Source organism: Mytilus californianus, unplaced genomic scaffold (genome assembly GCF_021869535.1).
Source record: "Mytilus californianus isolate M0D057914Y unplaced genomic scaffold, xbMytCali1.0.p SCAF_6, whole genome shotgun sequence".
NCBI lineage: Eukaryota > Metazoa > Mollusca > Bivalvia > Mytilida > Mytilidae > Mytilus > Mytilus californianus.
In genome coordinates, this window is record NW_026262712.1 from 30,818,205 (window position 1) to 30,842,721 (window position 24,517).

Sequence of the window (24,517 nt, forward strand, 5' to 3'; positions counted from 1 at the left end):
TATGTTAATGTCTAAAAGGCAACAGGTTGTCAAACAAATACGTACCAGTCTTTAATGTTTTTATGTTGTAATGTTACACTACTGTTTCAGGTTAGGGTGAAGGTTGGGGCCTGTTAAAACGTTTAAACCCGCTGTATTTTTATGCACCTGTCATAAGTCAGGAGCCTGTTGTTCAGTGGTTGTCGTTTGTTGGTGAGGTTCATAGGTGATTCTCGTTTCTCGTTTGTTATACAGACTAGACCATTGGTTTTCCTGTTTGAATTGTTTTACACTAGTCATTTTGGGCCCTTTATAGCTTGCTGTTCGGTGTGAGCCAAGGCTCCGTGTTGAAGGCCGTACTTTGACCTATAAATGTTAACTTTTTATACATTGTGACTTGGATGGAGAATTGTTTCATTGGCACTTATACCACATCTTCTTATTTATATTTAAGAAACATACGTATAGACTGTCCTTGATTATTCCATAAACATGTTCTCTTTCAATTATTCGTGTAATCGTTTCACCGACAACTCTACGGAAAGGGTCTATGGCACATTTTAACATCAATTAATATTTTCTTTTAGGATGGTATCTACTACTGGTAAGGTATGTGGTCCCTGTGAAGCAAGACATACCACTACGACTGCTGTTAACTGGTGATGGACTATGTTCCTCGTGTTTAGAGGACCACAAAGTTAACAAAGCAAGTAAGAAACATCAGACAATTCCAGTAACGCATTACGTATGAATAGAATCAGTTTCTTCACTTATCAAGCAAGAATGTGAAGAACATGATCAGAGAATAACTTTTTATTGTCTCGATCATTACGCCACAGCTTGTGCCCTATTAGTACCAAAACTAGAGGCTCTCAAGAGCCTGTGTCGCTCACCTGTATTTACTGATGCTGTGAAAATCATGTAAAATAAGGTTAAAATCATAATTAATAGTACAATGTATTAGATATTAGATATTATAATGATATCTAAGATAATAACAAAAAACTGCAAAATTTCTGTAAAATTACTAACTCAGGGGCAGCAACCCAACAACGGGTTGTCGGATTCGTCTGAAAATTTCAGGGCAGATAAATCTAAATCTGATGAACATTTTTGCCACCTGTCAGATTTGCTCTAAATGCTTTAGTTTCAGGGATATAAACCAAAAACTGCATTTTACCCCTATGTTCTATTTTTAACAAAGTCGGCCATGATGGTTGAAAGGCGGGAACATCGGACAAATTTTTTGAACTAGATACCCTAATAATGATTATGGCCAAGTATTATTTACTTTGTCTCAGTAGTTTCAGAGAAGAAGATTTTTATAAAAGATTACAAAAATTTACGAAAAATTGTTAAAAATTGACTATAAAGGGCAATAACTCCTAAAGGAGTCGACTGACAATTTTGGTCATGACGACTTATTTGTAGATCTTTGCTGAACATTATTGCTGTTTACAGTTTATCTCTATCTATAATAATATTCAAGATAATAACCAAAAACTGCAAAATTTCCTTAAAATTACCAATTCAGGGGCAGCAACCCAACAACAGGTTGTCAGATTTGTCTGAAAATTTCAGGGCAGATAGATCTTGACCTGATAATCAGTTTTACCCATGTCAGATTTACTCTTAATGCTTTGGTTTCAGAGATATAAGCCAAAATCTACATTTTACCCATATGTTCTATTTTAGCCATAGCCGCCATCTTGGTTTGTTGGCGGGATCATCGGACACATTTTTTACAACAAGATACCCTGATGATGATCGTTAAATTTGGCCCAGTGGTTTCAGAGGAGAAGATTTTTGTAAAACGCTAACGACGACGGACGACGACGACGACGGACGACGGACGACGGACGCCAAGTGATGAGAATAGTTTACTTGGCCCTTCGGGCCAGGTGAGCTATGTGTAAACAATGCACTAGTCTAAAAGCTATCGATGAACTTTCCAAACATGCTAAAACGTCAACAGAACTGTTTGACATTGAAAGGGGGATCAAGGAGTTGGATAATTCTGTAGATGAACTTAAAAATCACCGACAAAGAAACATTGATACAATCAAAGACCAACGAAAAACCATTTCAAAGGAAATAAAATCTTTAAGAAAACAGATAAACGAGCATCTAGATAATCTAGAATCAGATTTGTTAAAGGAGCTAGAATCTAAAAGCGACCGAAATATATCCACAATCAACTTGCTTCTAACAATATTGAAGGAAAAAGGAGCAAAAATAAAGAGTCTTGGAAACATAATCCATCAGTTAAAAGAAACATTATCCGATGTCCAAGTTTCTTTTCGCGACAAAATGTCTGAGTGAAAAGTTGCTAGAAGAACAAGAATTGGTTTCAACGTTGTGTAACCAGAATGAAGCTACAGATTCTGTCCTCGAATTTTCTACTGAACCACAACTGAAACATTTGTTATCAGACTTCAAATGTTTTGGCGCGATTCAGGTTTTTCAACATCCTTGTCAGGTTAAGGTAGCAGCATGGGAGCAACAAAAGGCACAACTTAATATACCGTTAACTGCAGTCAGAGATATTGACAAGACAAAACTGGAATTAATACGCGAGACTTCGTTTACAGGTGGTCTTATCATTTAAGACTGCGTTCTAGTCAATGATGGAAGAATGATTTTTGCAAATGCCAAAAGCAGTAAGGTATTAGTGTATACTCCTGAAGGACAGTTATCGAAATCAAAAAGCGTCGGTAAGTCTCCTTTCGGATTGACTGTGACAAGCTCCAATACTGTTGCCGTAGCATGTCGTGAAGATAAAACAATACATATTGTTAATGTTGATGATGGTGTTTTGAAGCAGAAGATAGACGTGGGTAAAACTTGCTCTGGTTTATCTTACCACAATGACAGACTGTATGTCGTCGTTAGGAGCACAGGAATAATGGTGTTCGGCCTTAGTGGAAATCTCATCAGAACAATACCAGTAGATGTTCCAAGTGACGAATGTTATTTATCTTGTTATAAAGATAGATTTTGTTACACATGCTTTGATCGATTCATAGCATGCTGCGATACCAATGGGGATGAAATACGGAGACTAGACGTTGCTGATTCTGGGGTAGCAGTTGAAAATTGCGGAAATTGTTTTGCTTCACACTACGGTAATTGCAAATTGCAAATAGTATCAAACAATGGTAAAACAACAAAACCACTTCTTAATCTAAATGCACCTGTAATAAATAGGAACCGTGGGCTGGAAGGTGTCTTCTTTGACAAAAACAGCAGTACATTACTTGTAGCATTTAATTCATGGTCTGTAAGGCTTTATCGCGTCACTTGACATGTAAAACGTGAAAACGATCATTTTATAGTTTTATTTGTATGATTTACAGGATGTGGATTTCGGAGGATTAAATATGATCATGTCTTTAATATATGGACATAATCCTATAACTGTTTACTTTTTACACATTGTGACTTGGATGAATAGTTGTCTCATTGGCACTCATACCACATCTACTTATTTATATAAGCTCGATTTAACAATTTAAGAATAGAAATAGATTTTTAATACAATTTCAATATGTAAAGATGATTAAAATAGGTTGTGTTTAAACTTACATCAATCACATATTAAACAAGCGATAAAATGAAACTTAATATCAAGAGTTAGTCAATATGTGGTTTCAACAATAGAAAGCTTTTAATACTATATGCTAAAATCTATTTTGCAACAAACAATGCCACAGTCTAGACATTTTTTTATACATTTAACGAAGACTATAGATAATCTGATATACCATCAATTTCCCTAAATGACAAAGATCATTAAGATGTTAGAAAAGACAACCATAGACAAATCACCTGATTTGGAACAGACAAAGGAACATATTGTGGGGAATTACTTTTAATCTCAACTACCCCTTTTTTAATCTCGATCATTGAACTAACAAACAGTGCACATAAGAGCATCCGGTAAAGGCAAGTAAATGAAAAGAATATAACTCTATAATATGGCTATAATTGATAAAAAAAAGACATTTGCTTTTAAACAAAACAGTTCTTCGGCTGTTGTCTGCTCTATGGTCGGGTTGTTGTCTCTTTGACACATTCCCTATTTCCATTCTCAATTTTATCTATAATACAACTTATTAAAGAACGGTCGAAATTATTGAATACACGTACTTAACCTATGGCTGTACTCCAAGTAGACGGAGCAACATCATACTAATAGTATGGAAGAAGTTCGTCAATTAATAGGACTTAGCATTCCATATTTTTTTAAAGTGTATTATTTATTAAATAATGCAAGTTTTGCATTTTTTTTTGGTTCTGATTGTTAGCTGAATAGTTCAAATCAATAGCAAGTTGGCGCAACAGTAAAGAGATATGGCGAATAGAAAAGCCGTACAGAATCGAAAATTTAGAACTACAGTTAATTTTAGGATCTGACAAATCCTTACACTGATGTCAGGAGCTCAGGAATGACATTTCATACATGTCATATAATATGCGGAACATGTTTAAGCTGAATTGTTGCCCACGCTAGACCTGTTATTCAGTGGAAAAATCCTATAATGGGTACACTTCTGTGAGGGTACAAAAAGACGTGAAATACTTCCGGAAATATTTCTACCTGTCATTTGTGATGTATTATCTAGTAAGATTGACGAATCTGTTACATGCAGAGTAAAGCATGGGTAGAAAATTTGGTGAATATCTATTCACCTGCAAACAATATTTTGGGTGACCCATGCACTTTTTTTAATTTAACCATAGTTTTCAAAAATAAGCCTACTACGGCAATATTTTTACATATCGCTTTTGACGTTATTTCAACGTTTGTATTAAGTTTGGAATTTTTGAATATTTTGTCCTCGGCCTTCATTGAAGTGACATTGCTTGTCGAAATACGCATCTGGTGCAAGGACGTCGCAGTAAAATCGTGCCATAAAAGCTCGGTTAATATATGTTTCCATTTTTTCACGATCTTCTCTTGAAGGAAAAAATCATTAGTAATGAAAATATGCAATGTTTAATTTTCGGTAAACTTGCAGGTTTATATAAGGCCCCAATAGGTACCTTCCCCTTGATTAACGTTGACCATTGAACTGTCACAATAGTCAAGATCAGACGACTCAAGTCATGTGAAATTGCCACATATTCCTACAGAGAAATAGTATATTCCAAATATGGTTATGGTTATGGTAAATGCGATAAATAAATGTTGATCATTGAACCCTATGAAGAGGTCAAGATTAGATGTCATTTAACAACCTTTCTATAGATCTGATCGATTGATTTTTGTTTGATTAAAGTCCAACGGAGGTTATATCGAGGATATTGATGATGGGAAGCTATAAACATTAATAAATTAGGTAGGTTCTGCTAGTTGTGACAGCAGTTTATAGATCTCCTATAGTTGCATAAATATATTGACCAAAGCGAGAAAACTTTACATTGATTAATAAACCGTGATTTAAGAGTGACAAATGTGCAAAATCCTGCAAGACAAACGTGTTCACCTTTCAACCTCATTGTAGACCAAATACAATTCACCCATTATAGTAAATACTAAAACTGATACGAGCGCTAAAGGGATAACGTTAATCATTGAGATAGATTGTAACACTGTACAACATTCTGTATATAAATGTAGCAAGACTCAATCAATTTCTTAAGTCTATTCAAATACAAATCATCTTTACACAAAATAAAAATAAAACTTATGTTGAAGGCCGAACGGTGACCTATAGTTGCTAACTTTCTACGTCATTTAGTCTTTGGTGGACAGTTGTCTCACTGGCAATCATACCCATTTTCTAATTTTTATATTATGTTAAATACATGTAGTTATTAAACAATATGTCAAACGGAATTGAAAAAGCAAACGATTCGTAATCAAAGCATCACTTCATTATCTCCTCTAACTAACAGTCTTACTACAACGATAATTCCGCCAAAATAAAACCTCCTTGTAGATATTGCTTTTATATAACAGTTTCTTCAGAAAATTCAACAAGTACACTATCTTCAGAAAATCAAATGCCCTTGATAGTTTATTGGAGACGAACTTAATATGATATTAAGCTGGTAAAAAATGTACAACAAAAAATATACGAAACCCGGTAAACTAAAACCTAATAATCCAGTTGTTATATTCCGCCCACAACAATCACTACATTCTACATCCTCTGGTCGGCAACATAACAATTCTTTTAAGTACATGACCAGGACGTTCAAGCTGTGTCATTTGAGAGCAGATTTGACACTTGTGTGTCAATATGAGGTCAACGTGCCTCAACTGACATATAGGAGCGAAAATGGCAACTTAATTTTATTAATAATCGATACGAATACACAATGACACCTTAATAATTAAAAAAACAAGATTTACAGCTTATATATATACTATTTTTAACAATACAAACAATGACTTTACAAAATGTAAACTCAACATGAAATTAAATTTAAAAACAATCAGTTCTAAATTATTCAACTGAACTTAAAGGAATATTATGCAGAATATAAATGCAAAGAACTATCTCTAACTGTTACCAACGACGTTTTGACGTTTTACATAACCGACTATTCATTTTTGTTTTGTGAAGGTTTTCTTCTTCACACAAACAATTCTTTCTATTTTGTTAAAAAAAATGTCTTTTTCAATACCATACGGGAATAGGACATTAGTTTGTGAAACTCATGTTAAAAAAAAGTGTGCCTACTTTTGAAATGTTCATTGTAACCATATATTTATGTTAGTTTTAAATGCATGACATTATCCTGCAATTTGATGCATGCCGTTGAATAACAATAATCTAAAGCAATGAAAATATATGAAGCGCCCTATATAAAAAATAAAAATTACTCTTAGGCGCTGTACATGCAGCATGATAATTAAAGCAAAACATACAACATATCAGAAGCAAATACTGAAAATAACATACCACAAAAATGAATTCCATAAAAAAGGACAATACTGCAATACATATTGAAACAAAATAATACAGCTACAATCTTGTTGTCTAAATATTAGACGAAACAGGTAAAAACCCTAAAAAGGCATACAAAATGTTGCCTTAAAAGTAAATAAAAAAACAAATAAAAACCGTAAGAAAAATATGTTATTAAAACGCAATGCGATAAAAATACGTTTTAAGCTGAGATTTTAAACAATCTAGGGACTTGCATTGTCTCATACTGTTCGGGAGATTGTCTAAAAGAACCTCCGCCCAATCAAATTGTCTGTCGCTGTACGTCTTCGTCCGCACTTTTGGAACGGTAAGTAGTTGTGTAGAGCCTGAACGTAGAGATCAATTTGGCACGTGTATGTTGAACAGTTCCCAAATGTTAGCAGGGCTGATCCCATTCAAAGCACAGTACACGTAAATAAGTATTTTGTATTTTGGTCTGAATTGGACGGATAACCGATTACATTCGGCAAGTATCGGCGAAATATGTTCATGTTTCCTTTTCTTGCTGATAATTTTAGCTGCTGTACTTTATACTTTTTGTAATCTGTTCATTTTAGTCTTGTTGATACCGTATAGCAGAAAATTCTTGTAATCTAGTCTGGATGTTACTTAACAGTTCAATAGTGTCTTAAACACGTGTTACATGCGGCTGTTGTTATAAAGCTGCGAATGCGTCTATTATTACAGATGTGAAAATGACAGGACTTCAAAATGGCAAATACTGGCTGATGGAAATCCAAGACGTTTATCAAAGAATACTTCTAGGTTTTTCACACAGGATGCACTACTTATCACAGTATTGCCGACTTTGAGTTGAAGATTTGGTAAACTTGCCTTCAGATGTTTCGGTGTGTATATGATGAGCTCAGTTTTGTCTTGATTAAGTTTTAACATGTTTTCTACATCAATGAACTAATATCGGAAAGACACAGCTCAAGTTTCGGAGAGTTATTCTACCAGTTGTCTAGCGGCTTGATGACCATGTATACTTGTGTACCGTCCACATAGCAGCGAAATGTCATACATTGACAACGGCATATGCATTGACTTAAAGAAAAGGCATTACAATGTCGTGCCTAGCACGGAACTTTGTGAAACACCGAACGTAAGAGGACATTTCCTAGATGTAGTTATTCCAATCGCTACACCCTGATATTTTCCCCGTCAATACGACTTTAATCAGTAGAGAGCGCAACCAGTTATGTCATACGCAAATAACAGACGTTCCAGAATAATTCTGTGATCTATGACGTTGAATACAACAGAAAGGTCCAAGAGCACCAATACCGCTGTTGACTGTTTATCTTAAGCATCATTTATATCGAGATGTACTCTAGTTCATGCAGTTTCAGTTAAATGAAGTGGTCTGTATGCGGACTGAAGTAGATCACACAATTAATTAGAGTCCAAATGAACATCTAGTCTGTTATCAACTAACTATTTGAGAACTTTTGAAATGAAAGGTAAGTTGAACACTGGTCTGTAGTTTTTAAAAATATCTGAATCAAGTCCGGGTCTTTTTTTTTTAAAAAGGTCTCACAAGAGCCTTTTCAAAGTCTGACAGCACGCTTTTCTCATCAAATGATGCACTGACGATATCGGAAATTAATGGCTCAATCAGAACATTGTCAATTGGTTTGACAGAATTGGATCAAGCTCATAGGACTTGGTCGGTGTCTTTTGAATGATAGTTCGTATTTCATCATTGGTTGTATGTTTGAATGACAACAAAGGTGTTCCAGTGAATTCAAGATCAGATGTAGAAATGCGATATTGTCACCATTCACTTCACTTTGGTTGACGAAAAAAATCAGCAAATGAGTTTAAGAGTTCAACATTCGAGGATTAACTGGGAAGAAGGGTTTGATGTTGTTCACTCATTATATGTTTTGTTAGTTTAGATAACCGAAGATTGAGATTAAAACTTTCTTATCTTAAATGGTATTATATAATTGACTGTATAGATGACGCTGTTAAATATTTTTAAAAGTTTATTTCAAATTAATTTTGTATTACCATCCGTAACCGTTAATCGGTCTTTACATGCAATTCATTTACTTATAACTGATAACTATTCTTATACGATTAAGGTCGATTAGTTATCAACATGACGTGCAAAATGCAGAAGGACTCATTCGATTGAGAGTCCGTAGTCCAGTCGATACATTGTTAACTTTGAATTCCTTGCAGTGAACTCGCAAAAATTGAAGAAGATATGTGTTGATACTTTTAAGTTGAAACCGATGATTTAAGGATAAGTATCTGCTGATCATCGTTTAAGAGCAAAACAAATAAGAATTAAAAGGAAGACTGATGGGTATGATGTCGGGATATTTGAAAAGAAAGACGAAAATATTTCAATTTAACAAAAAAACAACTTTTTAACTTAAAAATTGAGTATAATTTTGTATTTCCTGCAATAATTTACTAATTAAATGTCTTGTAATTAAGTTTCATGAGTAAAGTTATCAGAGGTATTAATCGACCATGCATTTTGCCGTTGCTATCAGAAACTAGCTACTGTAAATTCAGAAATGCGTGCATTTATTATTGCGATTTATGAAGAATGGACAATAATACGATATTAATAATTGTGATTTTAGGAAATTTTGCAAACAGATGCATATATCAGATATCAAAATGTGAGTTCTAATTATTGTGATACTAACCCAAGTCGCACTATTCACATTAATAAAAACCTCGCAATAATTTCTGTATATACAGTATCTATTGCAGGGACTACATTTTAGGCATAAAAATTGAGGAGGAAACATGCAGTAAAGATACAGGGTCATACGTTTGGTTCCATGGCCGTATCACTTCATTTTATTATACTTGTAACTATCATTTACAATCAGATTACTACGTCATGTAAGGTACCGGTGCACCACACTATGTTTTCCGTAATACAGTATATGGTTTTCATTTTGACATTCATTTTGTAAACTTAGTGAAAATTAATTTATCTACATTCGATGCAACTAAAGAAAATGGGCAAATCATATTGTTATTGAAGTTGTGTGTAAGCTTATATTCCTTCAAGGCATTTGCCCAACTTAATGTACACATTTAACATCTGTACACAATTCAAATCGCTATGTCGTTGAAAGGCACGGTTGTCTTAGTTTCATTTGATATAACGTTGCTTAAAGCAAAAATTCTGTACCTTTTCCAGTGTATCATGAGCAGAAATGCCGTGATTACCAGTATTTAAACAAAGGAAGATTTGCTTGTCATTTAAACAAATGCCAATTGTGTGCAAAGTGGTTTTACAGAACAGTATTTACATAGGTATTTTCAGCAGACAAAATGTTGATACTGCACACCTGTGTTTCGTCATACATATGTTTTTCAGAGTTGTCTAAATCTAAAAGTTGATAGGAATTTTCGTAGTCTTGTTGTTCACTTGCAACATATATATTTCTGCTTGACATGTCGTCGCTGCTATTAGCTTCACTTGAAATCTCAAAGCCACTGTTTTCTGATTCTGGTTCTTGAACTATCACAGAATCTGCATCAACTGGATGGGTAGTGGGTTGTGTTGGAGAACTAACATTGTTGTCTACTAGCTCTATTTCATCATAGTGTACCTCTTGATGGACTTGCTGTCTAGCATTCGTCCTCCTTCGCTCACGACACAAACCCAAGAAAATGGTGCAAGCAATTCCAAAAAGAAGTCCTCCTATGGAGCTACCAGATATTTGCCAGGAAATGTTTAACGATTGAGCAGATTGTTTTTCTGAAAACAAACAGCGAATTTTGATTATTATTTTGAATGCAGCACTATTGATTTTTTTTAGGTTTGTCTGATCTCATTGATTATACAAATGTGATTGAGTGTTAACATCTTGATAAACATATAAGTTAAGTCTACAATTTATTTAACTGCGTTATGGTATAATATTTCATGTTGTGAGCACAGGAGCTATCATAGCTGCTTATTCAACTGTAAATATCACGAGGTGTATCACAATTTATGCTTGAAAATCCTTTAGCATGTTTAATAAGTATTATGCACGTAAACATTTACTTTTACTGTAGGTATTAAAAAAATGAATAAATTACAATTACAATGTTGCGATTCAATATTGCTTTTGGTTCCAGGGTTCTAACAACCTTCCCAATAATACAGCTTATTGGAATCGGTTGTTAATATACCCGGTATTGTCATAGTTGGAACGTTGCTGAATCTTTTTGATTATACTGTCATTTAACAGATTCAAAGTAAATTACAAAAGTTATTGCTGCAAACATTTGATAAAATGTAATAAAATTGTTTTGATGCGATATCAGTATGTTTATCATTATTTGGTTTTCATCATATTAGATTAGAAATATTTTTTCAAATGTGTTAAAACTTTATAATTCATCAATTGAAATTCGGTATTTGTAATTTTATCAACATTTTTGATTTATTGCCATAACAAACTATTTACTGAATGAAATCGTCTTTGACACTCTCTCACTCTCTTTTCACCATATGAAAATGATATCAAAAGTTAAAACCGACAGCAGATCTCAGGAGACAGCAAAGATTTCCTATGTTCAAAGTTTTCGATTTACTGACATAAAGAACTCTAAGAAATGAAAATAAGCGGCCATGATGAATAAATAAAAGAGTTTCTATAATACATATACTCTGCGAAACAAAAACAAATAGTGGTTATACAGGTATAAGTCCAATAAAATAATAACATCATTCCATTATAAATAAAACTTTACAACACCATGAACACATTGAGTCACTATGCACGATATTTTACGATTCGAATTGTAAAGCTGTTGAAAATAATATAAATTGATGTTTCGAAATTCCAGTGGATAAACGGATAAAGAAAAATGGAACGATACTGATAATTATATGTTCTGTTATCAAAATGAATTTCCATCTTGTCCATATATGTTAACGTTTAATGTTAGAATTACATGTGTTGTTAGCTAATCACAAGTAAATTTCAACGATTTAACATACCCAACATACATAAACTTAAATGTTTTGTAATTTTGTTACCAAGATGGACGGTCCAATGCTTCGGTTCTGTGTATATTTTTAAAAGAATGTTAATTAGCCGATAGCATTAATATTGCAGGTATTCTTTCATCACGCTGTATTAATATATTCATTTACTTGTCAATTTTTGAAATTTTTACCTATTATGTCTGTTTGTTTTGTTCCCATATTGTTGTCAATATAATGGATTTTCATGCGACTACACGTGAAAGGTTTAGTTAGCTATAAATATAAATAAGAAGATGTGGTATGAGTGCCAATGAGACAACTAACCATCCAAGTCACAATGTGCAAAAAGTAAACAATTATAGGTCAAAGTACGGCCTTCAACACAGAGCCTTGGCTCACACCGAACAGCAAGCTATAAAGGGTCCCAAAATGACTAGTGTAAAACAATTCAAACAGGAAAACCAACGGTCTAATCTATATAAAAAACGAGAAACGAGAAACACTTATGAACCACATCAACAAACGACAACCACTGAACAATAGGCTCCTGACTTAGGACAGGTGCATACAAATGCAGCGGGTTTTAACGTTTTAACAGGCGCCAACCTTCACCCTTACCTGAAACAGTAGTGTAACATTACAACATAAAAGAACACACAATAAAATATCAAATGAAATGGCTTAGCTCGATCAAAAAGACATATAAACAAAAACAGGTAAATATACACTGAACGAATAAGTTTGATCTATGACACAATATAAATAAAAAAAGATGAAACAATGTAAAAGAAAGACGACGTTAACCTAGGACAAAAATGGCGTTAAATAAAGTAACGTACACAGGTAAGTTTAAATATAATAATTTTGTTGTTAGGAGTATAGAAACATTTTTTTGAAAGTTTATCGTCATACTAAATTCTTATCAAAGGAGGTACATATCAAAAATAGTAAGACGAGATGTAACACAAAATAAGTAAACATTGAATAACAGAAATGCATTACAAATTGTGTCAACAGGTCAAATTAACACGGAAGTACGATTTGAGAGTACTCGCAGTTACTGAAAGCTAGTTAAAAGCCAAACACAATTAATAATAAAAATTCATGCATCAGAGACTAAAATCAATTAAAACACATCCCAGGCAGGGATTTGGTGTTTTAACGCCATTGACAGTCAAAGAAGACATGACTTGTGCAATGCCAAAATAAAAGTAACGACAGGCAGTAGGATAGTTGGGATTTAACCTTATAATAAATATGTATGATGTTATATATAGATAAAACAATTTATAAATAGAAAATAAACGTGTATGTGTATTTATATATCCCAAAAACCCATTCGAAAAGAATACAAATTTAGTTATGTTTAATTTGTTGATGACAAAATCGATGTTAGTGCCAATGTAAACAATATTCATTAATGTGATAACCTTTACTAATAAGTTTGTTCGAAGGGTCGATGAGTTTACACGGATCACATAGTGATTTTCGCGCTTTTAGTACAATATTACCGTAAAATTTAGGATGTGAAATACCTTTTTTAATAAGTTTTCTACAGGTACAGCCAAATTTACTTATCAAATCTTTGTATCTATGAAAGAATTTAGTAAATGTTTTAAGTAATTTATGGTAACGAAATCCCTGACTTCATAATTTACCAGTGATGCATTGATTACGTTCGTTAAAATCTATGACATAACTATACATACGGGCATAACGAACGAGTTGGGATATATAAACACCGTATGATGGAGCCAAAGTGATATCGCCGTCTAAAAAAGGAAAATTAACAATAGGGAATGAAAAATCGTCTCTTTTGTCGTAAATTTTTGTATGGAGTTTCCCTTTAGAAATTGAAATGTCTAAATCTAGAAAAGGACAACTACTGCTGTTTATGTTAAATTTATTTAAAGTAAGTTTCTTTGGGTAAATGTCGGTAGTATATTTAGAGAACTCTGGATTATTTAACGAAAAAATATCATCAAGATAACGGTAGGTATTGTTGAATGTGTCAACCAAATGTACCAATGACGTGTCTTTACTGAGTTTGGCCATAAACTGTGATTCATAGCAATATAGGAATAAATCTGCTATTAAAGGGGCGCAATTAGTGCCCATAGGAATACCTACTACATGTCGATACACTTTATCGCCGAAATGTGAATATATGTTGTCCAGGAGAAAATTTAAAGCTTCAATCATATCTTCACATTTCCAGTAAGTGTATCTAGATACTTTCCTTTTTCGTTACAGAAATAGGCTCTAAACGAGTTACAGCAAATAAATTTGCAATGAGATTTTTCAAAAGACCATTTAATTAAATATGAAAACTTTTTCTTGATAAGATTGTGTGGAAGTGTAGTGTAGAGAGTAGAAAAATCACTACTGTCAACATAATTAAAAGGACCACCAAAAGCACGTATTTTACCTAAAACCTCTAAAGAATTTTTAACACTCCAAAAATAGTTAATTAATACCATTATTTTCATAAACTTTATTACAAAAGCTAATAACAAGTTCTTTGATAGTAGTAAGGGAGGTAGTCAGAAGCACTGACAGATTAGTAGTAGTTAGATGCGGAGATGAAACGAAATTTAAATGGTTGTTTGTGTAATTTAGGTAACCAGTACATAGTAGGGACTTTCAAATGTTCGGAAGAGGCTTTAAGCTGGGTAGTGGCAGTGATATGCCTTTTTACAATTTGACTCTCTATGGAGCATACGGACCTGAATGTAGAAGAATTGATAATTTCGTTTTGGAGAACTTCCGTGTAGTATATGCGTCACACCACCACTACATTATTGGCTGCTTTGTCTGCCGGTACGAACACAAACCGCTTTGCGAGTACTTGGAGTTTATTTTTTATTCTAGAAATTGGTATATCATGAACCCTATTATTAATTTCAGAATTGTTTTCAAAATGGGATATACGAATATCAACAGTATTCATAGTTGTATTCAAATAACTGTCTAGAGATTTTTTATCAGATTTTTCACGTTTACATCAATTTTTACAGTAGGCAGACAGAGCGTCTTTAATGACATGACGACACTGTTTCCGATCTATGATGGAGGACGATATTTAGGTCATTTCTTAAGAAAAGTTTTGACCTCACGGTCTTCAACGATGTTGAGGTCTCCTGTAATGACATGACCATAGGAAACATATCTAAAACTAGATGTTTCACAGTCTCAAGTGGAAGGAGCATTATTTTCTTTATTGACGTCTGATGTTACTGACGTATAATTAAAAATCAAACTCCTGCTGTGTTTTTTGTACGAATACAAAATAATAGGTGGTTCTGTATTATCAAGATAAACCAGGTTTAATCCACCATTTTTTACATAAGGACATGCGTGTACCAAGTCAGGAATATGATAGTTGTTTTCCATTCGTTTGATGTGTTCGAGCTTCTGATTTGCCATTTGATGAGAGACTTTCCGTTTTGAACTTTCCTTAAAGTTCGGTATTTTTGTTATTTTACTTTTTGTCACTTACCAGCATCTATAAGGTCGACAGTAAAGTTAGCATTACCAAGAGAGTTTTCTATCCAAAATGTGTATGAAGTGAAGTCGTTTGCTTCAATAATAAATCCTAGAAGTGTTATTTTGAATCCGTTCATTCGAAAATCTTTTGAATAGATTTTGTCAGTAACAACTGCATTTTCAATGGCTATATAGTTGTGTTCAACTGAAAAAATTCCACGAGTTTTAACACTCAAGTTGTTGAACTTTGGATAACAATACACGAAGACTCTTATATCAATTTCCGTACCAGTTCTTCCATACTGTATATGTTCGTTTTGTTCCACAAACACTGGTTTGTCTGAAATATTCATCATTTGTTTGTTAATGAAAAGAACAAAAACTTGGTTTGCATTTCAATGTATGAATAATATATCAATAAACATGTATAATATTTCTAAATATTTTTCCATTTCTTGCCTGAAAATGTAGTTTTCATCCTTTTATTAATTGGATAAACATGACTACGGTTCTTACTTGCATTTTCAACATGTCTGTATAAGCTGCAGAAGTATGCTGTAAAACTTAGATAATATGTCTTACATCGAATAAATTAACACTTACTTCATTACAGAAAAAACAAAACGTCATTCGTTTTTAATGTTTGACATTCGAATAAATTTGTTACTTGATTGCATACAATATTTCGTTAATGATACTATGTAAGCTTACACTGGCACATCACTTGTTCCTGTTTTCGACATTACAAAATTATATTTAAAACAACATAAGTTTCACCCATCTCTTATACTTTTACTTGTGAGTACTGTTTAATAATCCTAGTAGTTATAACATTCGGTTCAAATTTGGTTGTCAAATACTTCTGCTTTATGATTTTGGTAAACCATGCGCGCGTTTCGTCTACTTAATACTCATCAGTGACGCTTCAAACAAAGCAGTTAAATAGGCCGAATCAAGTAGTTAATCATACGAAGTTGTAAAGCACTGAGGACCCGATATTTCGAAAAGTTTTGCCAAAAACAGCTGAGGTAATCTTTTCCTTTGGGTAGAAAATCCTTAGTATTTCGAACAATGCAAAGTTTTGTAAACATCTAATTTATGAGTATGACTACATTAATGATTAAATTTCATATCATATGCTACAAATCAATACTACTCTGTTAAACAAAGACATCATAATTAAAATGACTTTTTTGTATACTTTACGTCTTTAAACTAGCCTTGTGGAATGTAATATAGCTTAATGCAAAATGAAAAGTGCTGGTCAAATTCAGTTTCATTTCATGACATTGATACATACAAATTGTAATGTTTACACATGGTAAACCAAATACCTATTAAGATAAAAAAAGAAAAAAGAAAAAAGAAAAAGCAAAAAGTCGTTACAAGATTGGCTTTCTGTAAAAAGTCTGTTCCTACCATTTTATTTTGCTCTAAAGGAGATCGAAAATTATTCTCAAGTGTTTTTGTTAGAGCAAACATTGGTTGAGTGTGAATGATTCATTAAGTTGTTTTTTTTCATTTGACCTGCAATGATATGATTAACTGACCATTTTGCCTCACGAACACTTGTCCTGACTGAATTTCCGTAGCATTTTCATATGACACACCATTCGCTGCTCTACAGACATATATCCCATTGTATTGGTACACATTCAATGTGGCATCGTTTACTTGCAAGTTGATCGTTTCTGTGCTTTTCAGATAACGGATAATCTCTCCAAATTCTGTCTGGTGTATCCATGGATAAAATGTATAATGTTGAGGTTCACCATTTGGTATGCATTGCAAGACCTTCTTTTCCAAGTCTGTTTTAATTACAATTGATGGCGGGTCTACAAAATCCTAATTTTACTTGTTGTACGATATTAAAAACGTATAATACAAAATCTGTGTAAAATTCAATATCACTAAATGAATGATAGAAATTGCAGTGATCAAAGGTAATATAAATAATGTATAACGGAAACAACTATTATAAGTATATGTCAATCAAAACATATTCTACTCAATTCCACATGAATATAACGATTTGTATACATACTATATAAAAAGGAATATAAATAAGAATATGAAATAATCGAAACAATACATATGAAGCTTTAAATTGCTTAAGCTTTAAATATATTAAATATAGGAAATCAAACCTTCGGAAAATTGAAATGTAGAAAGCATGATTCATACATTTTCATTAAGAATTATGTGTTTACATTAAAAAAAGAAAGCACTGCCTCACCTTGATTTAGAACATTAACATTTACGATTGTTTTAATATAAGGCGTAGGCAAACAAATCATTTGTACGTGAAAAGTAAAATGTCGTCTTTAAACAAAAGATTTGAATATATTAAGTTTGTTTGTAGTATTTTTTCCAGTAATTTTTTTTATCCTATTCTTTTAGCTCTGGTGTACTTTGTCTTACTAAATCAATCGGTTTTAATGCAAACTTTATATTTCTCCTTTGATTTGTACAATTATTAAATTACTAGTTTAGGTCTCCGCGTTTCTCTGTTGAAAGCAACATATCACTAAAAATGCTGTTTTGAATTTCAACAATGAATACCCTAAATCATATATACATACATTGAACAATGACTGTAATACTATCGTAGCCTTGACCAATAACATTTGATGCTCTGCAGGCATATGTTCCTGAGTCATCCCGACTGAGATTGAACAGATCCCAGCTAAATGTTGATGTTCCTTGGCTAACATGATATATTGTGGAATTTCTCTCCCAGAATATTGTAGTTATAACAGGATTACTATCGACCAGGCATGATAAAGAAAGATGTTGTGCCATATTTATCCGTAAATAATCTTTTTCTTTGCGTACGGTTACATATGGCCTATCTGCATAACAAATATTATGTGTATGTTCTACATAATACAAAATCTGTGTAAAATTCAATATCACTAAATGAATGATAGAAATTGCAGTGATCAAAGGTAATATAAATAATGTATAACGGAAACAACTATTATAAGTATATGTCAATCAAAACATATTCTACTCAATTCCACATGAATATAACGATTTGTATACATACTATATAAAAAGGAATATAAATAAGAATATGAAATAATCGAAACAATACATATGAAGCTTTACATGCTTAAGCTTTAAATATATTAAATATAGGAAATCAAACCTTCGGAAAATTGAAATGTAGAAAGCATGATTCATATATAACATGATACAAATACCTAGCACACACATGATTGTGTATTTTTTTTACATATGACTATTGTATGCCATTTCAATTAGCTCTTCACATCTTTATGTACTCTTTATATCTTTGGCTTGACACATTATAGGTTTGATCGGCATATATGTCTTTTGCTCATTGATAATAGCCAAACGACTAATACATCGTAACGCTGACGTTTTAATGAAGATTATTTTGCATTATTACTTTTCGCATTAATTTTGGACTCCGTCATCAGGTTATATGTGTGATTATGTATACAAGGGATGTAACGGCAGTCTGTTGAGAGAAATTTACATTATCTCTAAAACTAAAGATACAATAAGAAAGATTGGTATATTTGTAACACTCCCAAACGTGTTCATCCCCCTAAACGTGTCCGATTCCCCCCAAACGTGTCTATTTGGCCCAAACGTGTCCTTAAAATTCGAAATTGCCCAAACGTGTCTGATTTCATAACCCCAAAACGTGTCCAAGAATTGTTATTCACCAAAACGTGTCCAGTTTAAAACGCAAAAACATCTCAAAACCTTTAGCGCTAATTTGTTCTCAGTGACGTCAATAAAGTATACGACAATTCAATGATAGGGAACATGATTGAAGACGTCGGGTTTCGGTTGGATTCATAAAAAAAAAAGACCGAAGACGCTATCCAAAAACATCCGGAGGAAAGGTGTAGTGATCCGTATAGACAAATGTCCAAGATATGGTACACTATGCAAAGTGACTTCTGCTTTCAAGTGAAACAGACACCAGATAAGAAAAAGAATTGCACAATAAAAAGTTGTTTTTACTTGCAGCGGTTTTATTTTTATCAATATGATTATCATTGTTTTAAATTCTAGATGGAGGTACTTCACAATTAAGAAATCTAATACTAGTACATTTTTTTAAAGTTTGCAAGTTTTCTCAGTGCTTCACTATTAATAAAAGTGGTCATTTATTAGCCTTAATTAGTTTGTTCAACGCCGGTTGTTTATATCAGGCATAATTGCAAGCTTAATTCGCAAAGCATAATTAACTATTGACTGTTGAATGCTTAATGTCCAGTGACAAATATTTCATGCATATTTAGAGTAAACATAAATATTGCAATTAACTAGTTTTAAACAGTTTAGTTCATCGTTTACTTAGTAAATTATTTTGTACTAATATACTCCGGTGCTGCCTATCTGTTATTGCACGACCGGCTTCTTGCAGAAGTGGTTTCTGAGCTTTTTGAATAGGAGACGTTTTGGCTTCATATGGACACGTTTGGGGGGATTGGACACGTTTGGGTGTTTTTAAAAAAATTGACACGATTGGGCGTTCATAAACAAAACACGTTTTGGCACCCTTTAGCAACAAGACATGTTTTGCAGTTCAGTGACGTCATATGGACACGTTTGGGGGAATCGGACACGTTTGTGGGGATGGACACGTTTTTGAGTGTTACATATTTATAGTAAGCAGTAAATGTCGCTCATAACACTGGCTCGTTAAGATTACTTTACTATTACAGGTCTATATTGAAACCATGTCGACCATTGAATCCACTTAAGAAATAATTCATACCAGATTTCAAAAAGGGTGAAATTTAGGACTGTTTTGGTGTTTTATGAACTGTTTAGGTGTTTTATGGACTGTTGTTTGTCATATCTTCATTTTTCTTTATGGTCCTGTTAGAAATAAAAAACAGTCGAAACGTCACCTCATTGCATGTCATAATATTGCCATAGTCGAACCAATAATTTAATCGTGTCATCATGGAATGCAACTAATCACCAACGTTTATTTGCAATACATAACAGAACAGGTGCAGTAGGAAAAACAGACAACTGCTCACCCTTCCCGATAACCTTATTTAACGTCCGCTTTTTGGTGGGGTTTGTGTTGCTCAATCTTAAGTATTCTTGGTATTATTTTGATGACTATTGTTGGTCTTTTGGACCTTTTTCGTTTTGAAAATAGTTGTCTCCGATTATCTTCTTTTTAACATTTCCTTCTTAGAACATGATCCCCACCAGTGATGCAAACCATTATTTGAAATTTCAAATAAGAAGCACTCTGATCTGGCATATTACTATTATTTAGCTTACATTTAATGTTCAACTTGACAGTTATCTGAAGATAATTACTTAACGCACTACTGTTTACAGTGCAGATGTATATTCTTCCATGGTCATATCTCTGTGGAATAATGTTTAGTTCATATGATCCTGGTCCTCCTATACCAAGCAACCATGAATCATTAAACCACCTTATCGCTTCTTTTGGTTCACCGCTAGTCACACTGCATCTTAAAACTAAGGAATGATTTTCAGTCCCATAAAGAACTCCTGTATCTTCATCATGAATTGTTATATTCCTTGGCGGTACTGAAAAATATAAAGAGGATACCACTGCTTGTTGAATTTCGCTCCCATATTTATCATCAACTCAGTAGTCAGCACTTTTGCGTCGACATACAATTTGAGCATGACAAATCAGAGTTTCCTGAAATTTAATATCAGGCCCCATGTGAACATGTTGTACCGTGTGGTGCATTTTCATATTCAGCGCTTGTCCACTTCTCGTTTACCGAAATTTGAAATGTTGAATCATTTAAAGCACTAAGGTTTTTATACCCCAGTCACAAATAACATTAACCTTAATGTTTGCACTTCAACTTCGTATTTGCTTGGCCTTTCTTTTGTTTTGATTCAAGCTCTACTTATTAGTCTTGTGTAGATGAAACGTGCATTTGAAGTACGTTTTCTTGATCCTCGTACCTTTGATGAGTTTTTGTACACAATAACGTTCAAAATATACAAAACTCATTATTTAATGTAAACGAAAATTCTGAAATCAGTAGGTTAACTTGGTAAACAAACCAAAAATCTGAAGTTTTTAATTCAGTACATTGTTTATAGTTGTTGTTGGTTGCTGTCCGTCATATTTGCTTTTTCGTTTATTGTTTTAGGCTGTTGTTTTTTTTTTCTTTTCAAATGTTTTATATTTTGTCATTCCGGTGACACATAAAGCTCACTTTACAGTATGGATTTTGCTCATTGTTGTAGATCTTAATGTGACATATAGTTATTTAACTCCACGGAACGCGCGTTTGCGTACACAATTTTAATCCTGGTATCTGTGATGAGTTTATTTGATCCTGAAAATATAATTACTTTAAGATTATTACAATTTCAAAATATAATTAGATAGAATGTGGCTACCCAGTACACACGAGAACATCTTACACGATACGTGGACGCACTAACGAAAGTACAAAATGAAAACATCATTTCAACGACTCCAAAGATTAAAAACGTAGTCGGTCTAAAGTTTATCATCATATAAGAATAAGGAGATGTGGCTTGTTAGCGAATGAAATAACTTTCAACCAGAGTTCAAATGACGTAGATGTAAGCATTATAGATCGCCGTACGACCTTCAACAAACCGTATAGTCAACCATAAAAGGTCTCGACATGAAAATATAGAACAATACAAACGAGAATACTTACGGTCTCATTTATAACAATACCATTTACGAAATTCATATATGACAGACATGAAGCAACGAAAACCACTCAATTACAGTTTCCTGACTTAAGACACTAATTTTTCGCGATTTACACTTAAGGAAAACCACATGAATATCTTTTGTTTTTATGTTACTTGGTTTTTTTTGTGTGTTTCGTACGGATATTTTGAGGTAAGCCATTTGCAAACTGATTTTATAGTTTGTTCTTATGTTGCGCTGTTAAAACACTGTCTTACATGTTTAAACCCGCCACATTATTTATGTAAATTTTCATGAATGAACACGCTCATATTTCCTCTTTAGCATTTGAATAAGATAGTGTATACATTAATCAACATAGTTACAACTTTCTTTCACTTATTAAAACATCAAAAGATACATATCTCTACTCAATTAGCATGATTAGGAAAGGTTAACCTTTTATTTGATATTTTTGCTCTTTGTGTATATTATGATAAATCACGATATGTGCTACAAATGCAGCAATTTCTGTAGGTTTTTTTTCGATATCAATTTTAAGCTGTTTAAAATATATACCTTTGATTTTTAGCTCAACAAATCTTTGTTTATATAGTGGTCCTATGATAAATTCAGAACATCTGTAGAGACCTTCTTCGTTTAAAGATGCGTTAAATATTTGTAAATCATACTTTCCTGTACTGATATTTCCAATAATTATTAGGTTTTCTGCATTCGGAAGATTTTGGTTAATTAAATATCTATCAGAGTACGTAATAAATCTTTCATTATTCGACCCTGGTCCATCCCATACTGGCCAACTATTTGGAGTAACATTGCAGAATAAGATTACTGAATCTCCTGTTCGAACGTAAATAGTTTTGTTTGCTCCAGTGAACTCTGTTTAATTTCAAAATACTGTTTTAAAATTATCGTTATAACGAGAATATCCGAATATATAATTTGTTGTCATATAAAAGTTAAACAAAGACGATTTTTGAAGTTTGATTATATTATTTTCAATGTATTGATAGATATAAGAAGATGTGGCATGAGTGCCAATGAGACAACTCTCCATCCAAGTCACAATTTGTAAAAGTAAACCATTATAGGTTAAAGTACGGCCTTCAACACGGAGCCTTGGCTCACACCGAACAGCACGCTATAAAGGGCCCCAAAAAAAGATGCCTTTTTAACTATCCACATATGCAAACAATTGAGAGTTTCTATAACTCACATTATTTTGGCTAAATCCTTTGTTAATGATGTTTCGTTTTAAACTTTTTCTAAATATTGTGTTACCTTTCGCCTTTTCCTAGGCAATGCGACAAATATTTTCAAACACTATTACTTAAAAACAAAACCTTTTTAATTCAGAAAAAGGACAATTTTGTCATAGCATGACATACACATAGCAAACTAACAGTAAAATGCAAATGCAAAGACAATCCTAGAAAGTATAAATACTATTCAGTACAAAAATAACAAAATAGTACTACAGAAATTAAAAAAGAGACAGTCATCAGTTCAAATGACTATTCGTCTTGTGTTGATTTATTTAGTATTTTATCATTTTTGATCATTTTCGTGTGTTTAAAACTTTGAAATTTGAACAATGTTTGTATTTGTCTTGAAAAGCAGTTCTCTAGTATTTACATTTCTTTAACATTTTAGAACTAAATGGTACTCATGGTCAATTGTTTATTTTTTCTAAATAACATTTCAGATCGCATCTAGTTTTGTTTGGTTTCCGATGATAAACTTGCTGCTAAAACCTTCCAGTAGCTGTCAAGATAATGAAAATCATTCGATTCCTAAATTCAGAATAACGATATTTTCATTGATGAAGGCTTTTTCAATTGATAATATATAATTCATCAACATTGTGGAAAGTAAATAGATAGGTCCATATTGTTTTTGAGATTTCAATGCATTTGAAAAAACTAAATAATATGAAATATTTAGAAGAACTGAATTCAATTGCATGAAACTAACGCCAAATTAAAAATATTTGATGTGAAATGTGTTTGAGATATAAGTTGTTATCTCTTTTATTGTGTCAAAGAAAATTAAATTATTGCATAAAATAGGCGAGTTGGATTGAAAAATTTAAAGATAAATTGATTGCACGAGAATCAAGTGTTCTTTAGGTGTGGTTCCTGAGATATATTCATTGCTTCCTAGTACAATACGTAATTGTTGTCTCATTGTCATCCATTGCACATCCTTTTTTTTAGTGAAATCAATTTCCCAATGATTAAGTACTCAAAAAGGTGTACGGAAGATACAAACGGGCTATATATAAGTCGATTAAAAACTGACAACGCCATGGCAATATATAAATATGATCAAAAGAAAAACCCAATATGGAAAATTTAAGACTGAGCATTTCGAAACCCACCAAAAACAGTCGAATTACATATAAACATCATCTTTTGGTTTCTATTCTAAAGGTTAAAATTCGTAAAAAAACTATATGTT

The 24,517-nt window shown here is 32.7% G+C and overlaps 1 long non-coding RNA gene across 1 annotated transcript; it reads right to left on the bottom strand.

The window, feature by feature from the left end:
* Positions 1–9,611: 9,611 nt before the first annotated feature.
* Positions 9,612–17,195, bottom strand: LOC127705574 (uncharacterized). The gene is made up of 3 exons (XR_007983906.1): positions 16,917–17,195; positions 15,380–15,706; positions 9,612–10,659 (listed from the first exon to the last, which is right to left on the bottom strand). It is a non-coding gene; the product is annotated as an uncharacterized LOC127705574 (long non-coding RNA).
* Positions 17,196–24,517: the final 7,322 nt, after the last annotated feature.